This window comes from Stegostoma tigrinum, chromosome 6 (genome assembly GCF_030684315.1).
Source record: "Stegostoma tigrinum isolate sSteTig4 chromosome 6, sSteTig4.hap1, whole genome shotgun sequence".
Classification (NCBI taxonomy): Eukaryota; Metazoa; Chordata; class Chondrichthyes; order Orectolobiformes; family Stegostomatidae; genus Stegostoma; species Stegostoma tigrinum.
Window position 1 is genome coordinate 53,082,268 of NC_081359.1, and position 21,850 is coordinate 53,104,117.

General features: G+C 41.6%; 1 protein-coding gene across 3 annotated transcripts in view; it reads right to left on the minus strand.

Moving 5' to 3' along the window:
* Positions 1-15,316, minus strand: part of LOC125453371 (serine protease 23-like) — a 30,606-nt gene extending 15,290 nt beyond the window's left edge. Inside the window, exon 1 of one of the 3 annotated variants that reach the window (XM_048532855.2) lies at positions 14,909-15,316. The gene's annotated coding sequence lies outside the window, so the exon portion shown is untranslated. Of the gene's footprint in view, positions 1-14,339; positions 14,419-14,908 lie in introns of those variants that run through there. The other 2 variants (XM_048532854.2, XM_048532856.2) reach the window with 2 other exon arrangements.
* Between the last annotated feature and the right edge of the window lie 6,534 nt (positions 15,317-21,850).

Below are 21,850 nucleotides of genomic sequence, written 5' to 3' on the forward strand. Positions count from 1 at the left end.
GCTCTTTGTACTTTTTATAAATGACTTGGATGAGGAGGTTGAGGGGTGGGTTAGTATGTTTGCTGATGGCACAAAGGTTGGAGGTGCTGTTGATAGTATCGAGGGCTATTGCAGGCTTCAGTGAGACATTGACAGTATGCAGAGCTGGGCTGAGAAATGGCAGATGGAGTTCAACCTGGATAAATGTGAGGTGATGCATTTTGGAAGGTCTAACTTAAATGCTGAATATAGGATTATAGGCAGGGTTCTCGGCAGTGTGGAGGAACAGCAGGATCTTGGTGTTCAAGCGCATAGCTCCCTCAAAGTTGCCACCCAAGTGGATAAGGTTGTTAAGAAAGCATATGGTGTTTTAGCTTTCATTAACAGGGGGATCGAGTTTAAGAGCCACGAGGTTATGCCGCAACTCTACAAAACCCTGGTGAGACCACACTTGGAATATTGTGTCCAGTTCTGGTCGCCCTATTATAGGAAAGATGTGGAGGCTTTGGAGAGGGTGCAAAGGAGGTTTACCAGGATGCTGCCTGGACTGGAGGGCTTGTCTTACAAGGAGAGGTTGACTGAGCTCGGACTTTTTTCTCTGGAGAGAAGGAGGAAGAGACGTGACCTGATTGAGGTCTACAAGGTAATGAGAGGCATGGATAGAGTCGATAGCCAGAGACTTTTCCCCAGGGCAGGATTGACTGCCACGAGGGGTCATAGTTTTAAGGTGTTAGAAGGAAGGTATAGAGCAGATGTCAGAGGGAGCTTCTTCACCCAGAGAGTTGTAAGCGCATGGAATAGTTTGCCAGTGGTAGTCGTGGAAGCGGAGTCATTAGTGACATTTAAGCAACTGCTGGACATGCACATGGACAGCAGTGAATTGAGGGCAATGTAGGTTAGGTTATTTTATTTTTGGATTAGGATTATTCCACAGCACAACATCATGGGCCGAAGGGCCTGTACTGTGCTGTATTTTTCTATGTTCTACATTCTATGTTATATGTATTTGTTAGGGGGAGGTGGTGAGATGGTGATGTGGTGGTTAATATCACTGGATTAGTAATCCAGAATCCCAGGCTAATGTTCTAGGGGTAACAAAGTGTGGAGCTCGATGAACACAGCAGGCCAAGCAGCACCTTAGGAGCACAAAAGCTGACGTTTCGGGTCTAGACCCTTACGTGAGAAGACTTTCCACATCAAGCAGATGCATTTCTGCTAATGTGGTATACTGCATCTGCAGTACTCGTTGTGGCCTCCTCGACATCAGAGAAACCCAGCAGAGGCTTGGGGACTGCTTTGCAGAACACCTACGCTCAGTTCGCAATAAACAACTGCACCTCCCAGTTGCAAACCATTTCAACTTTACCTTCCATTTCTTAGACGACATTCCAGCCTGGGCCTCCTGCAGTGTTACCACGATGCCACCCGACGGTTGTAGGAACAGCAACTCATATTCCGCTTGGGAACCCTGCAGCCCAATGGTATCAATGTGGATTTCACAGGTTTCAAAATCTCCCCTCCCCCCACTGCATCCCAAAACCAGTCCAGCTAGTCCCCGCCTCCTGAAGCTGTTCTTCATCTCACCTATCTCCTCCTCCCACCTCAAGCTGCACCTCCATTTCTTACCTACTAACATCATCCCACCCCCTTGACCTGCCCATCCTCCCCAGAGTGACCTATCCCCTCCCTAGCTCCCCACGTACACTCACCTCTACTAGCTCCATCCCAGCCCCTTTAACTTGTCTGTCTCCTCTCCACCTATCTTCTCCTCTATCCATCTTCAATCTGCCTCCCCCTCTCTTCCTATTTATTTCAGAACCCTCTCCCCATCCTCCTTTTCTGATGAAGGGGCTAGGCCTGAAACGTCAGCTTTTGTGCTCCCAAGATGCTGCTTGGCCTGCTGTGTTCATCCAGCTCCACACTTTGTTATCTTGGATTCTCCAGCATCTGCAGTTCCCATTATCTCTAATGTTCTAGGGGCATAGGTTCAAACCCAACCACAGCATATGGTGAATCTGAATTCAATAAAAATCTGGAATAAATGGTAACCATAGTTTAAAAAATAAGTGGGTAACTAATGTCTTTTAGGAAGGGATTCTGTTGTCTGAGCTGGCCTACATGTGACATCAGATGCTAAAAAATGTGGTTCACTCTTAACAGACCTGTGGGCTGTGATTTACTCTCTGCCTTCACTTAGTATTAACAAGACATTTATTCTTCAGCAGTAGGTTTTTACTTCTTGTTGACATCAACCTAATTCACCTTAGTTTACTTTCTATAATAAGCAAGTATTTTGACTATTTTGTTTGTTTGTGTTGCATTTCATCTGCTTTAATTACTCATTTCCAGATTCCACGTAAAAATCTTTGGAAGTTCCATCCAAATCCTGCCTCTGGCCATGATGCAAGAGCAATGCTGACTCATATAATGTTAAACATTTACATTTAAAAAGCCCAAAAATGCACACTTTTAAACATCTTTCAACTACTCAATTTATAGATGTTTAATCTTAATAATTATAGTCAGGCTCCTATTTGTATTTATTCATATTAAACAGAGCATTATACTGCAAAAGTTCACCTCATCATTTGCCCCAATCACAGAGACGTTCTACTTCCTTGCCACATTAATTACTATTGTCACGATTGGTCGTAGCTGCAATGCATTCTTCAATTTCAGTCCAGGGTAGGACCCCACACTGTAGGTATCAATACAGTCCAAATATAGAGCCCAAAAATATACGAAACAAATTATTCCCACCTTCAGCACAAAGTGAGGTCGTGCATGTAGCAACAATATTGAGAAGTGCAGTAGTAAGAACTTGAGAACAAGAGTCAACAATACAAACTGCTGAGTCGGCTCAGCTATTCAATATGATTAGAACTGACCCTTGGTTTCAACTGTACTTTCTCATCCATTCTTCTTATTCCTTGATTTCCTGAGAGGTCAAAAATATATCTCTCAGATTCAGATATATTCTATGTTGGAAACCTACAACCATCTAGCATAGAGAATTTCAAAAGATTAACAATCCTTCGGGTGAACAAAGTTTTCATCTCTATACTAATTGTTCCTTCATAACTGTGTACACTTCCATTAGATGACTTTTTATTCCACTAAACTCCAAAGAATATAAGCTCAATTTATTCAACCTCTTATCATAGAACAACCCACTCGTCCGTGGGTTCAGTACAGTGAACCTTGTTGCACAGGCTCCAATGCAATTATATTCTTCCTTAAGTATGGAGACCAAATCTCCATGGTATTTGAGCTCTGGTCTCACCAAATCTGTGAACTATTGTAGAAAGATTTCTTTACTCTTATACTCCAAAATTCTTGCAGTAATACTCAATAATGCCATTTGCTTTCTCAATTGTTGATTGTGCCTGCTTGCTAACCATGTTCTTGGAATGAGTACGCCCACTCTGTCTGAACAGAAACAAGAACAAGCTTAACATCTTTTACAAAATATGCTGCTTTTACTAGTTACAGCATGTCAGCTTGAAAATGTCCCATTTAATCCTTCATTTTGTTTCCTGTCTATTATCTATTCCTCAATTCATACCATCAGATTACTGCCAACTCCATGAGGCCCTTTTCATCTGTATGAATCTTTTATGTAGGCAAGTTATAAAATGCCTTTTGGAAAACAAATTTACTGCATACACTGTTTCTCTTCTTTCTACTCAAATAGTTACATCCTAAAAGAAAACTAAACTACCTGTCAAACGAATTCTCGTTCATAAAACTATAATGATTTGTTTTGATCATACTATGATTTTTGCATTGTTAGACTTCCTTAATAGCAGATGCCAGCATCTTCCGAACAACTGACATCAAACTGACTGAAGATTATAATTTTCTCTCTCCATTCTTGTTACATTTTCTAACATCCAATCTGCTGGGGTTGTTCTAAAATCTTGAAACTTTTGGAAAATCATAACCAGTATACATATCATCTCTGCAGCTGAGACTTTCAGGGCACAAAGATATATTGTATTGGGTTCTGGGGATTTATTATATTTTAGTCACTTCAAGTTTCTCCAGTACTTTTTCTCGGCTGCTATTAATTACCCTAACTTCCTCACTCTTTTTACTCCCTAGGTTACACTTTATGATCTGGAATATGATTATGTCTTCTACTTTAAAGGCAGAAACAAAATGTTTGTTCAATGATCTTTACTATTTCCTAATGCCACATGACAACATCTCCTATCACTGCCTCTAACAGAGCAAAGTTTACTTTAACTAATCTTGAATACATGACCCTGATGTCTAATTATATTGAATACACAGAATTACTGACACTTCAAATTCACTTCCATGATAGAGGTTTGGCATAAATTACAGAGATCAGCACATTTTTCTTGCAGAAATATTGTGGGCTATTGGAAATATCTAATATCCCTGATGGTAGTGCTGTTTAAAAGTTGTGATAATAAATGTAAGTATGAAACAGGGCTGTTACACTGTGTCTGCCCTACACCATAATGTGCAATGTCACACCTTTCCCCCCAATCAAACCCCCTCCATATCTTAAAGCATCATGTTGGGAAAGTATTGAAAATCAAAAATTAATGAGATGTGGGAGAAATATGGGAAATTCTTGTTCCAGTCCGAATTCCATTCTAGTGATTTCTGGAAATCGCTGTGCCTACTCTGGTAATCCAGATGCTGACGATAATGCTGCAGGGACAAGGGTTCAAAACACACAGACAGCTGATGGGATTTAAAGTCAATAACAAATTTGGAATATAAAATTGTTTCAGTCCAAGTGACCATGAAGCTATCACCAATTATTGTAAAGAATTCATCTCGTTCACTAATGCCCTTTTAAAAAAGGAAATCTTCTGTACTTACCTGCTTGGGCCTACATATGAATATAGACCCACAGAAAAGTATGTGATTCTACAGTGATATTGGAAGGAAGTGGTAACTGGGCAGTTCGAATGAAAAACAAGTACTGATCTCAGTTGCAAAACCCATATCCCATGAAAAAAATAGAAGAAACACATCACCTGATACCATACCTAGCTTTCTTACATTATGATACCAACAACAATACATTCAACTCCTTTCACACCACTTACAACAAACATGCACTTGACTGTTTCAAAGTTAGATGACTATCAACTCAGTAGACTGTATGCATAAACAGAGTCTGATCATTTCATTATTTTAAAGATCTCAAATCAAACTTCTCCAAAAGGACTGCATCTTTTATGAAGTAAAAGAAGTTTTGAGCCGATTATGTTAACTGAAGGTTCCAACTGAGGCACATTAAAAAGAAATTATAACAGTTTAAGTAGGTAATTTTCCTCTGAACGTTCTCCTGGTTCACCAAGACTAAACTGGACAAAGTGTCCTAGAATAGACCTAACTGAGGCATAATATATAGAATGCAAACAACTGAAAGAACTGCAGATGCTGTAAATCAGAAACAAAAACAGAAATTGCTGGAAAAGCTCAGCCGGTCTGGCAGCATCTGTGGAGAGAAATCAGAGTTAATGTTTCAAGTCAAGTGACCTTTCCTCAGAACTGATAATATAGAATGCATTTTGTTTTGTATCAAACTATCCACACAATACATGCTTGATCTGTTTTTACTTGAGTCACCCTCATTTTGTTCACTCCCCCATTTCAAGAAACATTTAATTCCCTCTTTACAGTTTATGTTGATGTTTAATATAACTTGACAATTCTGGTTCAAGTGAATTGTTTATCTGTCTCCAGAGGTTCACTGACTTTCTCCTAGCTCTTAGTTTCTATTGGCAGTCTTATACTGTTAGTTCAAGTTGTTGCTTTTCACTTCCTTTGACTTTAGTTTATGCTAACACTTCTCATCTCTCCTGCTTACAAATCACTAACATCTTTTCAGTTTCACCCTCCAGATTTCTTGATGGATCTGTCTGCTCTCTTCATGCAGGACTTTTCAATTTTCCTTTCCTGTTGGCACTGTCTTCTTGCCTATCCCCCTCTCTATTGCCTTCTTCTCCAGCTCCATGCATGGTTCTCCAGGGTGTGAATGCTAAGTGGATGTGAATTCCTGTTTCTTAAATCTACTTAGAGAAATTCATACCCACTGCTGCATTTCATCTCTCAAAGGAGGAGGAGTAGAAATGGTTCTAAGGTATAAATTGAGAGCTTCACATGAAGTTTCAAAACGCACATTGTGTATGTCTACGACATATCTACATACTAGTGTTGACTGCTGGGTCACTTAGCTTACCTCCACTCCTACTGTCACTTAACAAGTGCCATTGGTCTTCTCTCTACACAAATGGAATTCATCAACTGTTCATGTGGAGGATAATCATTGATATGAACTGACTAAGCTGAACAGTCTGTTCTCATGTTGTGATGACTCCATTACTTCACGTACATCAAGATTTTATTGTGAATTTCAGAGATAGTAGGAACTGCAGATGCTGGAGAATCTGAGGTAACAAGGTGTAGACCTGGATGAACACAACAGGCCAAGCAGCATCAGAGGAGCAGGAAAACTGACATTTTGGGTCTAGACCCTTCTTCAGAAACAGGAGAGGGGAAGGGGATTCTGAAATAAATAGGGAGAGAGGGGGAGGTGGACAGAAGTTGAGTAAAGGCGAAGATACGTGGAGAGGAGACAGACAAGTCAAAGAGATGGGGTTGGAGCCAGTAAAGGTGAATGTAGGTGGGGAGTTAGGGACGGGATAGGTCTGGAAGGTGCAGTTGTTTGTTGTGAACTGAGCATAGGTGTTCTGCAAAGTGGTCCACAAGCCTCCACTTAGTTTCCCTGATGTACAGGAGGCCACATCTGGAATAGCGGATATCCTACACTAAGTTTGCAACAAACAACTGCACCTCCCATTCCTTGGACGACATGTCCATCCTGGGCCTCCTCAATGCCACAACGACACCATCCGAAGGTTGCAGGAACTGCACCTCAGTTCGCTTGGGAACCCTATAGCCCAATGGTATCAATGTGGTCTTCACAAACTTCAAAATCTCCCCTCACCCAACCGCGTCCCAAAACCACCCCAGCTTGTCCCCGCCTCCCTAACCTGTCCTTCCTCCTCCCTATCCCCTCCTCCCACCTCAAGCCCCATCCCCAACTCCTACCTACTAGCCTCATTCTGCCCCCTTGACCTGTCCGTCCTCCCTGGACTGACCTATCCTCTCCCTAACTCCCCACCTACACTCACCTTTACTGGCTCCAACCCCACCTCTTTGACATGTCTGTCTCCTCTCCACCTATCTTCGTCTTTAACTATCTTCTATCTGCCTCCTCCTCTCTCCCTATTTATTTCGGAATCCCCTCCCCTCCCTTATTTCTGAAGAAGAGTCTAGGCCCAAAACGGCAGCTTTCCTGCTTCTCTGATGCTGCTTAGCCTGCTGTGCTCATCCAGCTCTACACCTTGTTACCTTTTATTGTGAATTTCCCTGTTTTCCATCTTAATAGCAACTTTGCATAAGCAAGTTTATTGAACCCTTTCTGAAAATCAAGCTATGTCACTTGATTTTCCATAGCCCTCTGGAATGTGCTACCCTCAAAACTGTTAACACTGTTGCTCAGGCAACATCTTCCTTCTGATGCCAAATTTGGGTTGTAATTTTCCCAAAATACCCTTTGGAGAAATAGTAGAATAGGTTACTTGTTGAGAACCCGAAGGTAAGGAATGGATTTTACCAAGATTCTTTAACTGTGCCACTTTAACACATCACTTTTGGATTCCATGATCCTTCAGGGAGAGTAAGTGGGCTAATACACTGGATCTATAAAAGGAAGGATTTTGCTTTAAAAGGAACTCCAGCAGGATTACCTTAGCTCAAATGCATGTAGACATTTAAAATTTCAGTTGCCACTGTATTGGAGTGGAGACCTGGGAAAGCTACTTCCCCAGGTATTACATGTTTACCTGGAGGTCTTTTTGAGGGATCTGATGCGTTTCAGTTAGGTGAGCTAGTCCAGAACCGAAGGAAGAGGACAGTCTCTCTAATGAAGCACGTCTATCTGGCCGACTGGGAAGAAGATCCTATTCCAAAAGGCTACAGATGTCACCAGTGACCTAGCCCAAGGGCCTGAGTCTCTTTAGCCACTGATGCTCAGATACGCTGAATGAACTTGTAGACATATATAGACGATTTTACTTGGCTGGATCTCGGTGTCCGTTCACTATGCCCATACAGAGGATTGCAGCTGTGAGCATTGCTGATGTTGGATTTACTTCTCTTGCTCCTCCTCAATGGTTCAAGGTAGAGACAATAGTAAATCCCATGTTGTGGTGAAAGCCGGAAGAAGGGTAGTGCAGCTGAAGATCAGAAAAGTGTTAACCAGGTAAAGTACTCTCCAATGAGTCAGCAATCAACTGTCTAGCAGTGAAAGCATCTTCTCAGGGAAGTACTTTGAAACGCTTCCTCTCATCTGGTCATGGTTGGAGCTCTGATAAAAGGTTTCCCATCCTTATTGTTTTCACTGAAGAAGACTTTCCCACTGTGCACTCACCTCAGTAACTCAGATATGTATCTGACAGGTTGGGAAACAGATGCGCTGGCCATTAAAACTAGAATCAAGTGTTAAAACAGTACTTAGTTCCCTATTATGTGAATTGACAGTTGCACTCTGGGGGCTGAATCATCACTTGCCTTCAAACTTGCCCGGGTGAAGCCCGGAAGTGGCCAGGATGATGTTGGGATCGTGACCTGACAGGGATTTTAAACTGCCTGAATGCTACTCAGATCAACCTCACCCTCCCTGGGAAAATCCCCCAACTCCCTAGCACTGCTGAACAGTAACTACACATGTAGTTCTCAGATAGAATTGTGAGAACTGATTCTAACTATTTAAAAGTAAAACGACTTAAAGTACCAGAAGATGCATTTTACATTTTTTTTTAAAATGCTACCATATGCGATCTTGCCAAATGTGCTGCTGTGTATTACAGTTACCTTCCTCAGCAAAATTTGTGTGCGTAACTGATATTACAAGAAGTTTTGCATCATCTTCTCTCCATATTTTAAGCAAACATTTTATTTAAACTATCATAGGCATCAGGCATTTACTTGGATTACTGTATAAATAGTCAAGATAGAATAGAATTATTGCATGCTTATGAAACTACTAAAACATGCTGCAGCTTGTAGATTTCCATTTGTTTTTATTTATTCTAAGACTAGTAATATTTTATCATTAAAATATTAGAGTTGTCTTGTACAGGATACAGCTGACTAAAATCAAAGGAACCTTTTGAATATTACATTAATAAATGGCCCTAATAAAGAGTTGCTTGTTTATGCAGATCATGCTATGGTATGCTGCCATTAATTAAAGAATGACTACATCAATTCTCTCTAATATGAATGTTGTTCTATTCAGTTCACAAATATCCTTGAGAAAAGGAAATCTGCTTTCCTTTCCCTTATATGGTCCAAACTTTATGTGATGCGCCAGATCCACAGCAATATGGTTGACTCTTGACTGTGCTCAACGTAGTCTAGCAAGCCACTTAATTATATATAGTAGGGCAGCTCAGACCATCTTCACAATGTCAATTCAGGATGAACTATGAATGCTGAACTTCTCAGTGAAGCTTACATCCCACAAATAAGGGAAAAAGGAGCAACTTCCAATCAAAGCTAAAGAATCTGCACTCATCTGTTTTTCTTCAGTGGGATGAAGCTGTTAAAAAAAATCTAGAAGAACAAAACTAGTACAGAACAGTAAATCCTGGTTAAATTTTCTAGTGTCGAGTGTCCAAATATAGCCAGCACAAATCAGAACTGATCTCACAGATGTGTAACCCAAGTTTCAAAAGATATAAACAACTGTTCAACTGGTGAATCTGTCAAAAAATCTAAATTCCACCTGATATGCTTCATTTAAGCAAACTTTTTACAGAAATATTTCTTTTTTGTTCTGTAAATAGAACTGCTTACTTGTACAAGAGTGATTTTTCTTGGGACCAAAGCTGTGACGAGTAAAACTGGAACCACCCTGTACAATTCACCATACCCACCACCTTTCTTGTCAATGAGCCAGGTCACCAACCCTTCCTTAACAACACCATCCAAACCCATGGCCTTGTCCTGGGAAGATAAGGGCAGCAAATGTATAAGCTACCACCTGAAATTTCCCTTCAACATACACCATCCTGAGCTGGAAAACCATCACCACTCCCTCGCAGTCAGTGAGTCACACAACCTGAACTCTGTAGCAACTTGTTGATTTATTTATACCAGATGAATTGTATCAATTCAAGAAGATAGCTGATCATCACCTTCATAAGGAAAAATAGTAATAAATGCTGAATTTACCAGCAATGATCATATCCCATAAAAGTGAAATTTGTTCCCACTAAGTGTAAAGTTCTCAGCTTATTTAAGTTGATTATACACACTCTACTCAGCCAGAAAAGCATGAATTTAAGCATCATTTAGTAATATTATTTCATATTCCAGCTGATACTGATATACTCTGGAATTGCTAACATTCAGTGGTTGGCCATTCAGCTGGATAACAAAGACCCCATGGTAAGTATGTGGACTTCACAAGCTTCAAAATCTCCCCTTCCCCCACTGCATCCCAAAACCAGCCCAGTTCTTCCCCTCCTCCCACTACATCCCAAAACCGGCCCATCCTGTTTCCGCTTCCCTAACCTGTTCTTCCTCTCATCCATCCCTTTCTCCCACCTCAAGCCGCACCTCCATTTCCTACCTACTACCTCATCCCACCTCCTTGACCTGTCCATCTTCCCTGGACTGACCTATCCCCTCCCTACCTCCTCACCTATACTCTCCTCTCTACCTATCTTCTTTTCTCTCCATCTTCGGTCCGCCTCCCCCTCTCTCCCTATTTATTCCAGTTCCCTCTCCCCAACCCCCTCTCTGATGAAGGGTCTCGGCCCGAACGTCAGCTTTTGTGCTCCTGAGATGCTGCTTGGCCTGCTGTGTTCTTTACTGACACCGTCAACAATTCATTAACTTCTTATTCTGCAGAGGGAGTATTCTAAATTGCTCTGAAAAAGACAAAGAAACTTTTTGTTTCTTCTGTGCATTGGTTTTAAACAATCCTCAAAGCCATTTACAAATAACTTTATCCTGAAATCGTTAAAATCAGGAACTTCAGCGAACAAGTAAAAGTGTGCATCAAGAACATAGCAGGGATAAAATTGAACTTTTATATTTGCCTTATTAACGTTGTAAGTTTCTACTATAAAACAAAATTAATTCTTTTGATACATTTACTGAAAATTTGAATGCATAATTAAAGAATATTAACCTATAAACATTAATTTTTTTTCAGTTTGAAACTCTTCATTAAAAGTTTTTCAGAGATATGGATTTACATGTTTATCTTAAATTGTATGATTCTTCTAGCATATGCTAAAAGGTTAAAAAAAATCCCACACGCCTCCAAGCAGACTTTTTTCCCTTTATACAGGTATCACATTGTGTTACCATCACAAGAGCAATGTCAACACAAAATCAGCCAATAGCAGTTCACAGTTACAATAAACTACATGGGGCCTGGTCAGTCGACTAGAGAATGTTGATTAAATGCAGTTGGTTTTCTAGTCCTATACCTTCAAATCCAGTAACTATAAGGAACCAGACAGGCTCTGCTCTCTCCCCAGCATACTGCAGAGATTATCGCCTCTCAAGTTTGCTGCAAGGAATTATTCTGAAAATGTGTTCTCATTAATGATATACAGAGACAGAATTAGCTCTGAGAGACAATCCTTAGCACCAGGAGTATGTAGGAAGAACAGCAGGATCTGCCTATTGTATTAATAGCTGATTCAAATTAGACTGCAGAAATGACCAGTGGAGAGAGGGGGTAAATGGCTGGCAGCGAAAGAAATGAGCTAAGAGTGAATGTCAGTAAAGGGGGGAATTGGGTAACAGTGAAAGGAGGGTGTTAATAGGAAGGAAAGTGCTAGAATCAGAAGGGATTCTATAAGAGAAAGAGATAGCAGTGGGAAATACCCCTATATCAAAGAGAGGAAGGGGAGTGGTAGCATTGTCCAAGAAGTAAGGGAGAGGGGTAGGTGCTAGAATGAACTCAGGAAGCACACTATAGATAGGAGCTTGAATGGACAGAGTGGAATGGAAGTATTACCAGAAAAGGCTAGAGCAGATAGAGATTGCCAGGGTCAATTGATTGGTCAACAGGAGGTGGGGAGAGAGGGATGAGAGAGAAAAGAATGCCAGTACAAACCATGAGGATTGGAAGAGAAGCAAGGTTGTGTGGAAAGATAGGCAGCTGGATGTGTTGCAATGTTTCTGTGAAGTTTCAATCATCATGAACTAAAGGGACGGGTAGGGAGAAGCAGGCATAGTGCAGGAAAGTAACAGTCTGGATGGACTGGCAAAAATCCAAATGTCATTGTTTTCTTTCGCAACTAATTATTTATCAGTGAGACACAAAGTGGCTGAAAGTGAACAGAAAATGTATTCTGATGCAGAACATTTGTTCTTTTCTGAGAATTTGCTTAACAAATCCACCAATTACACAACTCCATTACTTGGATTTCACGATTAACCTTTTATGAACTTTTTCTCCCTTTCCAATACAGGTGAAAGAATGTTTTTCAAGTCATGTTTTTCATGCCAGCATAACCGTGATTTCACGTATCGGGCTGGTTTTGGATTGACAGCTTTTGGGAAGCTCTGTCAGCGTGACAGATGCAACTGATCAGCTTTCATAGAATCATAGAATCCCCACAGGGTGGAAACAGACCCTTTGGCCCAACAAGTCCACACCGACCCTCAGAGCATCCCATCCTGCTATAACTCACCAAATCTACACATCCCTGAACACTATGGGCAATTTTCCATGGCCAATCCACCTAACCCGCACACCTTTGGACTGTGGTCAGAAACTGGAGCACCCAAAGGAAACCCACGTCTGCTCATGATGGAATTGAACCCAGGCCCCTGGCACTTTGAGGCAGCGGTGCTAACCGCTGAGCCATCGTGCCACCCCAAGGGTTAGTATTATGAGTTGACAGGAATCTGTTGAACACTGTTACTTTTCCAGGCACCACTCAATTTGTTCCTCTCCTCAGCTCATCTTGTAGAAAGAAGCAGCATATAATTACAACCTTCAGTCAACCTGCTTGTGCTGAGCAAAAACAAAGTTGCTGAAAAAGCTCAGCAGGTCTGGCAGCATCTGTGGAGGAGAAAACAGAATTAACATTTCAGGTCTGGTGACCCTTCCTCAGAGTGTGCTGAGGACTATCCAATTATCCCATTCCTCTGGAGTTCTGTAGCTATAGTTGCCTGTAATCTACCTATTTAGAAATGTTGTCACACACATCTAAAGCAAATGGGACTTGAATTCAGTCCTTCTGGCTCGGAGATAGGGACACTACCACTGTGGCACATGACAAGAGTTCAGCAACCCAAATCCTTAAGTATAAACATAATTTTCTTTTGAAAGTGACCGCTGAATCTCTTCCCGCCACCCTCAGGTACAAACATCCCAGATCATGACAATGCACTGTGGACAAAAAGGTTTCCAAATTTTCCCTCAGCCTTTTTTGGGGAAATTTCTTAATCAGTTTGCTGTGTCCTCGGGTGACTGATCCGTTGCTATTGGAAACGGTTTCTCCCTCTCTATACTAACCAACCCTTTGCAACTTGGAACAGCTCTTATTCAAATCTCCAAATCCGCTTTCCTCCGAGGACAGAACTACACCTCGCTACCGAATTAATGCAAAGGAAACAGCAATGATGATTTATGACAAATGGCAAAGACGGTTTGGCTTGTCCGGACTTAAGCTGTTGGGATGTCTGACTATCAGGAAACCTGGGTAACCACAACAAACCAGCTCTGTAGCATGTCTGATCTCTCAGGATCAAAATCTGAAACCACTCAGAGCTGTGGGAGCTCCTCAAAAAGCGTTTCTTTTGTAGTCTTCAACACTTGAACTCGACTGTAACCATTCTAAACGCAAAGGAAGACATCGTCTGGAAACAATGAAAACTGGTTTGAAAGCTAACTAAACCTTTCACTGATCAAAGAGTGACTGGGAAAAGTCGAATAGCTCAGAGCGCTCGGAAAACTTGTCCTCATTACCATTCTGGAGCGGAAACCCTTCAACAGGAGAGTGAGTTCCACCAGCTCCTGATCGGGCTGTGTCAATCCCCCCGGCTAGGATCTGGCCTGGAGCTGCCCCCTGCCGCGGTCTCCTGACAGCCAGGTCACCAAACAAGTTTCTCCCAGGGTCACGGTTGGAGGAAGGAGGGTGAAAATGGGTCTAGCGGAGATTCACAAAAAGGCGGCTGAAGAAAAATAAATGGTTTGAAAGGAGATCTCCCGCAGCTCGGGCTCAAGGTGTTGCCTTAAATCTTACTTGCATTCAAATAATCTTACCCACCGCAGAGTGACGCCCTGAGACTGTGTGAGAAGAGATTATGACCACGGTGCGGGTTAATGTGTTCTCCTTCCCTCGCACCAAACACACCTCAGTGAAGCATAAATGGGCTATTGTGGCCATGATTAATTGCCAGCCAGATTAAACAGCACACAAAGCAAATACAGTCAAAACACAACGCTGAACCTCGCCCCTCAGCCTGTCTCACCTCAAACAACAGGCATCAGACCTCAGGAATGGAAACGGCTACAGTTCAAAATTGCAAAGTTGTTTCAATCTGACGACGAAATAATCAAACTACCGAACATGCCATATTTGAGCACCTGGCCATTCTCGCTTGCAAATTATGGAACTTATTTTTATACACATTTTTGACTTGGTTGAGAATTCACTCTCTTCATCTTTTCTATGATCTGGCAGGATTAGCTTATTCCGGAGGTATCGGTTTAAATAATACATTTGTTGTTAACAGCAACTCTACTACAAGCGCATTCCCGCACACAACTCTCGAACTGATACAATGAAATATTCATGCGAAAACTAAAAGGCTGAAACAGCCGTACATAAGATACCTGAGCTCGCTTTTCAAACAACCTGATCCCACTTTCAGAGATGTCGCTTTTGTTTAGATTCCGGCAGGTGTACAGACTTTCATTCTTTCTCTCCTTTGAGACTGACGCTGAGGATGTTTAGCCCTCTTCCTGTACAACTGGGGATCCGGTTGGTTTCTCCCCCGTAAATATGAACACTTTACTCCCAGGCTGGAGAGATGTTTGTTTTTGTGTAGCTATGAGAACTGCTGCAGACAGCTGTGTGTGCCTCCCTTTTAACCTCTGCTCGTCAAATCCTTAGCACAAGTTCCTAGGAAAGTGTTTTCTCCCCCCGAACTTTCTCTAATTCTCGTTGTGCTGGATGTTCGCCCATCACGTGGGTCCGACGTTCACATCAGCCCAGCTCTTATCGCCCCCTTCCCCCTCCCAATCAAAGAAAGGCCAGAGCGTCAACTATTATAACCTTTCAAAGCTATTCACTGCCAGTTACTTTTTAACCAAGTGCTTTGATACGATTATGAGTCTCGTTTGGGCTGAAGAGAAGGCAAAGTGAAGAACTGTCTTCAGGCTTAGACCTTGCAGTAAGAATTAATTACTGGACAGTGACGTTAATACTATGATGCATAGCAATTATACATATTTAGGACTCTAATTTAGAGTTCCATTAAGTAAGGACTAATCTATCCTCTTCACCTGTCCATGTCTATCCTTCAGTGTGGCTTGTTGTTAGTGGCATCGAGAATGAAGTGTGTTCTAACTCTGCCCACGCTGCTTTGTTTGTATTCAGTGATATGCCAGAGCATCACCACACAGTTGTTCCAGGGTCCTGAAGCCCTTAACAACATTGTCAGTTTTAGTGAAATTAAAAAGGCTGACCGAAAACTTCATGGGACACTCGGATGGATTAGTTTCTAGTACCTGCAGCATCACAGATTGTTTACAGATCTAGTGAACCATAAAATAGTGCAACCCCTGATAGTTTCACAACAGCACTGAAGATTGATCAAATGGACACTCTGCATGCTGACCTTCATCTGTCAAAATTTCTATCAAAGAACTTCTAAAGTTAAAAGTGTCAACACAGTTGAGAACTTCTGAAATATCTAAAGTACAGTGCTAGTGACTAATGGAAAGATAGAGTACATCTTCCCCCCCAAAGCCAAGTGATCTCAGATCATGGGATTATACTGAATCAGACTGATTTTGTGAAAATGTGAAAGTACAGTTTGCACCTGCTCCAGGACAAAGCAAAATCCATGAGATCAAGCTGCGCTAAAATCCAATCCAATAAAATTACTATTCTGGTAACTTCTGTTTACAATATTTGAAGTCTGTTTGTGTAGACAACTAAATTTGACCAAAGAGATAGGAAAAACTGCCAATGCTGGAGTCTGAAATAACAAGGTGTAGTGCTGGATGAACACAACAGGCCAGGCAGCATCACAGGAGCATGAAAGCTGACGTTTCGGGTCTGGACCCGTCCTCAGAAATGGGGGAGAGGAAGGGGACTCAAATAAATAGAGAGAGGGGGAGACAGTGATAAAAAAAAAGTGGATAGTTGAGCAGATAGGTGGAGAGAAGACAGGCAGGTGAAGAAGGCAGGGATGAAGCTAGTAGAGGGGAGTGTAAATAGGAAGTGGGGATGGGGGTTAGTCAGTGAGGTAGGAGGACCAGATACGTGAGGACAAGGGGAGTTCTGTCTTTGTTTTTATTGCAGGGAGGGGGTATGAGGGCTGAGGTGCAGGACACGCAAGAAATGCGGTCGAGGGCATTTTCGGCCACTGGAGGGGAAATTGCGGTCTTTGACCTCATTTTTTAAGGACTGCAATTTCCCCCCCCAGAGTTGTGTTTCCTGCACCTCAGCTCTCAGATCCCCTTCCTGCAGTGGAAACAAAGACAGAACTCCCCTTGTCTTCATGTATCACCCTACTAACCTCTGGATTCAATGCATCATTCTCCACCACTTCTGCTACTTGCAATCTGATCCCACTACCAAGGACATATTTCCCTCCCCACCCTTATCTGCCTTCCAAAGGGACCGCTCTCTCCGTGACTCCCTTGTATGCTCCACACTCTCCACTAGCCCCACCGCCCCAGCACTTTTCCCTGCAACCACAGGAAGTGCTACACCTGCCACTACACTTGCCCCCTTACCCCCATTCCAGGCCCCAAGAAAACTTTCCACATTAAACAGATGTGCACCTGCACATCCGTTAATGTGGTCTATTTTGTCTGCAGTTCCTGATGTGGCCTCCTCTACATCAAGAAGACCAAGCGGAGGCTTGGAGATCGCTTCGTGGAGCACCTAAGCTCGGTTCACAACAAATGATAATACCTCCTAGTTGCAAACCACTTCAACTCCCACTCTCCCACTCCCTGGACAACATGTCCATCCTGGGCCTTCTCCACTGCCACAACGATGCCACCTGAAAACTGGAGGAACAGCACCTCGTATTCCATCTTGGAACCCGACAACCCAATGGTCTCAATGTGGACTTTACGAGTTTCAAAATCTCCCCACCCCCGACCCCATCCCAAGATCAGCCGCCCACCACGTCCCCACCTCCTTGACCTGTTTGTCTTCTCTCCCACCTATCCACTCCGCCCACCCTACTGACTAACCACCACCCCCACTTCCTACCTACGCTCACCTCTACTAGCTTCATCCCCACCTCCTTGGCCTGTCTGTTTTCTCTCCAACTACCTGCTCCATCTTCTATCACTGCCTCCCCCTCTCTCTATTTATTTCGGAGCCCCCTTCCCCTCCCCCATTTCTGAAGAAGGGTCCAGACCCAAAACATCAGCCTTCCTGCTTCTCTGATGCTGCCCGGCCCGCTGTGTTCGTTCATCTCCACACCTTGTTATCTAAATTTGACCAAACCATTTTTAAATAACATGGGTATTGTTGTCTATTTACTTATTAATTGCTGTTATAATCATTGGTTAAAACAAGATCGCATGAAGAATGCAAATTAATCGCACATAAGAATTAAGAACATGCAAAGACCATTCAGATGTTCCACCATGCAGATGTTGTTTCAGGTGAATTTGACCATTGTTCATATTTTGCCATGCTTCGTTCCACAAAAGACAGTATTTCCTTTAATCATTATTTATTCCAGATTGCACCTTGATATTGTGTAAAGATGTGCTTGCTTCAATGATCCCTTGAGTGATTTTTCAGGAGTTCTGTGCTCCTGGTAGGGTCACCCATGTGACAAGGTCAAGGTGAGATGCCAGATAAAGTCTGCTCCAAAGGTTGCCAATGCAGAAGAGGCAAGGAAAGACTGCATTTCATGTGCTGCAAAGGTGACAGGAGGCTTCAGCAGTGAGGAGGTTTCGGTCAATATGGCTTGACAAGTCACCAAATTCTGACCACTAACCTGTTAAGATTGTGTGGATAATGATGATAACCCAAGGTACTCATGTTAAACAAAGTTTTTGTGCAGGCTTCTACTGAGATCTCAGGGACAAGGTCATAAACCTGGGAGTATCTATTCAAGAATCACCACGTGGGCAACAGATGCATTAGGTTTTTGGAGGCATGTACAGGGACAGAGTTGTCTTTGAGCAGTGGCATTGTAACTGTGTATTTCATAATGTCCTCTATTCACCCCAAATGGGGAAGAGGCTGGAAAGGAAGCAAGTCCAACTTTCTTCTGGCTGGGATCCCAACCTGTGGGATCATCGTCTTGGTAGTCAAATACAAAAAACTTAACATTTTGCAATTTGGAATATGACAAAACTCAAGGAGAATCTCAAGAGTGATGGGATGGGGTAAAAAACAGCATAGATTCCTATTCATACAGCATGTAAACAGACCCCTTGGTCCAACTTCACCACACTGACAGATTTCCCAAACTAAACTAATCCTGTTTACCTGCTTTTGGCCCATATCCCTCTAAACCTTTCCTATTCATGTACCTGTCCAAATGTCTTTTAAGCGCTACTGCTGTACCTGCATCTATCATTTCCTTTGGCAGCTAATTTGATATGTGAAAAAAAATTGCCCTTCAGGTCCCTATTAAATCTGTCTCCTCTCATCTTAAAATTATGCCCTCAAGTTTTGAAATCCCATACCCTAGGGAAAAGGCCTTAGCTATTCACCTTAACTATGGCCCTCATGATTTTATAAACCTCTATAAGGTAACCCCTCAACCTCCTAAGCTTCAGTTAAAAAATCCTAGCCTATCCAACCTTTCTTTATTTCCAACATGATATTACTCAATGAGTCTTTTCATTCCTGGGGAGGGATAGCTGAAAGAATGAGCAATGTGGTGCACCTTCTACAGGAAATGAAAAACTGACAGCAACCGTTGTCTTCTTGGCGTCAGTTTTGCTATCCTGGATAGGATCTCGGATGCACTATCAAAACTGTGTAATTAAGCTATGGATGCTCGTTCATTAAGTATGTTCAAGCCAGAAATTAACAGGTTTTTGAATGCTAAAGTGTTCTAGGAATAGTGAAGTTGGGTTTAGCTTTGGTTAAAGATCAACCATTACCTTATTGAATTGTGAAACAATCTTGAACAAGCTGAGTGGCTATGCCTGCTTTTATTTCTTATGGTCTTATGTACAGCATATGCAAGACTGAAACTGCTTAGTGGTTTAGCCTTGATAAATGGTTTTATAACTCTTTGAAGCAAGCTCTCCTCTCATTACTTCATTCCACTTTGATATGTTCCATTTTGATGAGCACAGTGTATGTGGAGGAAATGAAGAAGAATTGCAGATTGAGTAATATGGATCCTCCACACATCATGGTGCAGTCCTTCCTCCATACAAGTCCCTCAGGGATATAATTTTGGTGGTTTGAAGTAAAGGTTTAGTTGCTTTCAATTTATCTTGAACTGATGTTTACAACATCCAAATGTCATAATTATGTGGGTCCTACAGCTGTGTGTGAACTGAGAGGGGAGTCATTAATTAACTGCAGTGTTGTGACACTTTCACTTGCAATTATGAAATTAATTCTCCAGTAGCTACTATGATAGAATGATGCTGTTGCTTCTGAGTGATCTTTCTAGAGGCTGGGTTAGACCAGCAGACAGTGTGTGAAGCAATTATAAAACTACAACATAACATCTCAGAGTTGTGCCTTGACAATTCCAGCAATTATCAGACTACACTTGGAGTATTGTGTTCAGTTCTGGATGCCTCATTTAAGGAAGAATGTTAAAAGTTCTGGGAAGAGTGCAAAGGAGATTTACTGGAATAATACTAGGAATGAGGGATTTTAAGTACAAGGAAGGATTAGAAAAATTGGGCATAATCTCTTTGGAGCAGAGAAGATTAAGAGGTGACCTTGTTGAGGTGTTCAAACTTTTGAACAATTTTGACAGAGTAAAGAACAATATTCTGTTTCCACTTGTTGGTATGTAAGTAACAAGGGGCCACAATTTCAAGATCATTAGCAAGACAGCTAAGGGTGAGTTGAGGAGAAACTTCAATACTCAAAGATTTGTTAGGATTTGGAATGTGCTGCCTGGGAGAATGATGGAGGCAGATTCTAAAGTAGATTTTAAAAGACAACTGGATATATATTAGAAAGTGATGAATTTAGAGGGCTACAGAAATTGGGTTGGAGAATCGGACTAGCCAGATAGCTTTTCAGGAGCTAGTACAGACACAATGGGTCAAATGGCCTCCTTCTGTACTACAAAATTCTATGATTATGTAGTGTGTTGGATGACAAATTGCTGGACTGCTAATTTTGCATGCTCATTCACTGCTGGAGAAAGTCAACAGGTCTTGTAGTATTTGTAGATAGAGGAACTGAGTTAATGTTTTGAATTAAATGACTCCTTCAGACGTTGTGAAAAGCTTTTGGCACAGGTTTAATTGAGGGTCATGACCTCTGTATCCATTTTGGACCTTATCAAATTTCCTACCTATTAGAACTCTAAATTGATAACCAGTTTTCACAAAGAACATACTAATACCTGCAAACAGAAAACCTTCTGTCAATGTTCTCCACTACAAACAAAATACTAAAATAGCTGTTAAGTTTCTCAAAGGGAATTTAGGCTTTGGGTTTTCTTTTGATAGCCATTTTGCAACAGTGCAGAAATAGACTATTGTCTTTCTCACCCATCAGAGAGAATTTCGAAAATGGGTGTGAGAAAATTAAAGTGAAATAGAAGAAACCATGAGAAATGGAAGCTGAAGGAGAAAGGAGAGCCATCTTAAAATAAAACAAATAAAACAAAGAACAGAAACAAGTGAGAGAATAGAGCAGATTGTTAATATTTAAATTTATTGTAGTGTCTCATGTATGTTTTAATGAAACACAAAGATTGCAAAAGTTAGATTATGTTATTTTACAGTGTGTTAAACTCGTGCAGTCAGGAAATATGTATGTGAACATAGGAAATGTATGTATATAAAATAGGTGTATGAACTGAAATTAGAAGTGCAAGAAGTTAATTATAATTAAAAAAAAATAGAAAAACAATTGACTTCCTAATTTTGTTTCTATTCCTGGGAACCAGGAATAATCCACTCTGCATCTCAGTGAGGGCTCTTATATCTGTTTGAAGAGGAATGCTCTTGCTTGCCCTGTTCGTGCATGCCTGAGATCTCCTGTGGAGAGTGCCACACAGAAAAGGATTCTATGCTTTTCAAAAGCTCTTAAGAATGTCTGTGAGTGAACAAATTTAAGCTTAATGAATGACGAGCTAAATTCCTTTGTCGCAGTCTATAAAATCAGGTTCTTAGTATTTGTCACACATTTCAAAAATCAAGGATTTGATGAATTCATATCTAAAGCTATTGGCTGATAATTTATCTGTGGGAGAATTTTAATCCATGGGGAAAAGTGAGAGCTGTGGTAGAGGATGTTCTAATGCAAGTAGTGATGTACTAATTACCTGCCTTTTGCATATGCCTCAGATTCCCTCCTGCTTCTCTGGTGTGATTGCAGATTCAACAGCAATTGAAGCAGTGTGTGTTAAATCTCCTGCA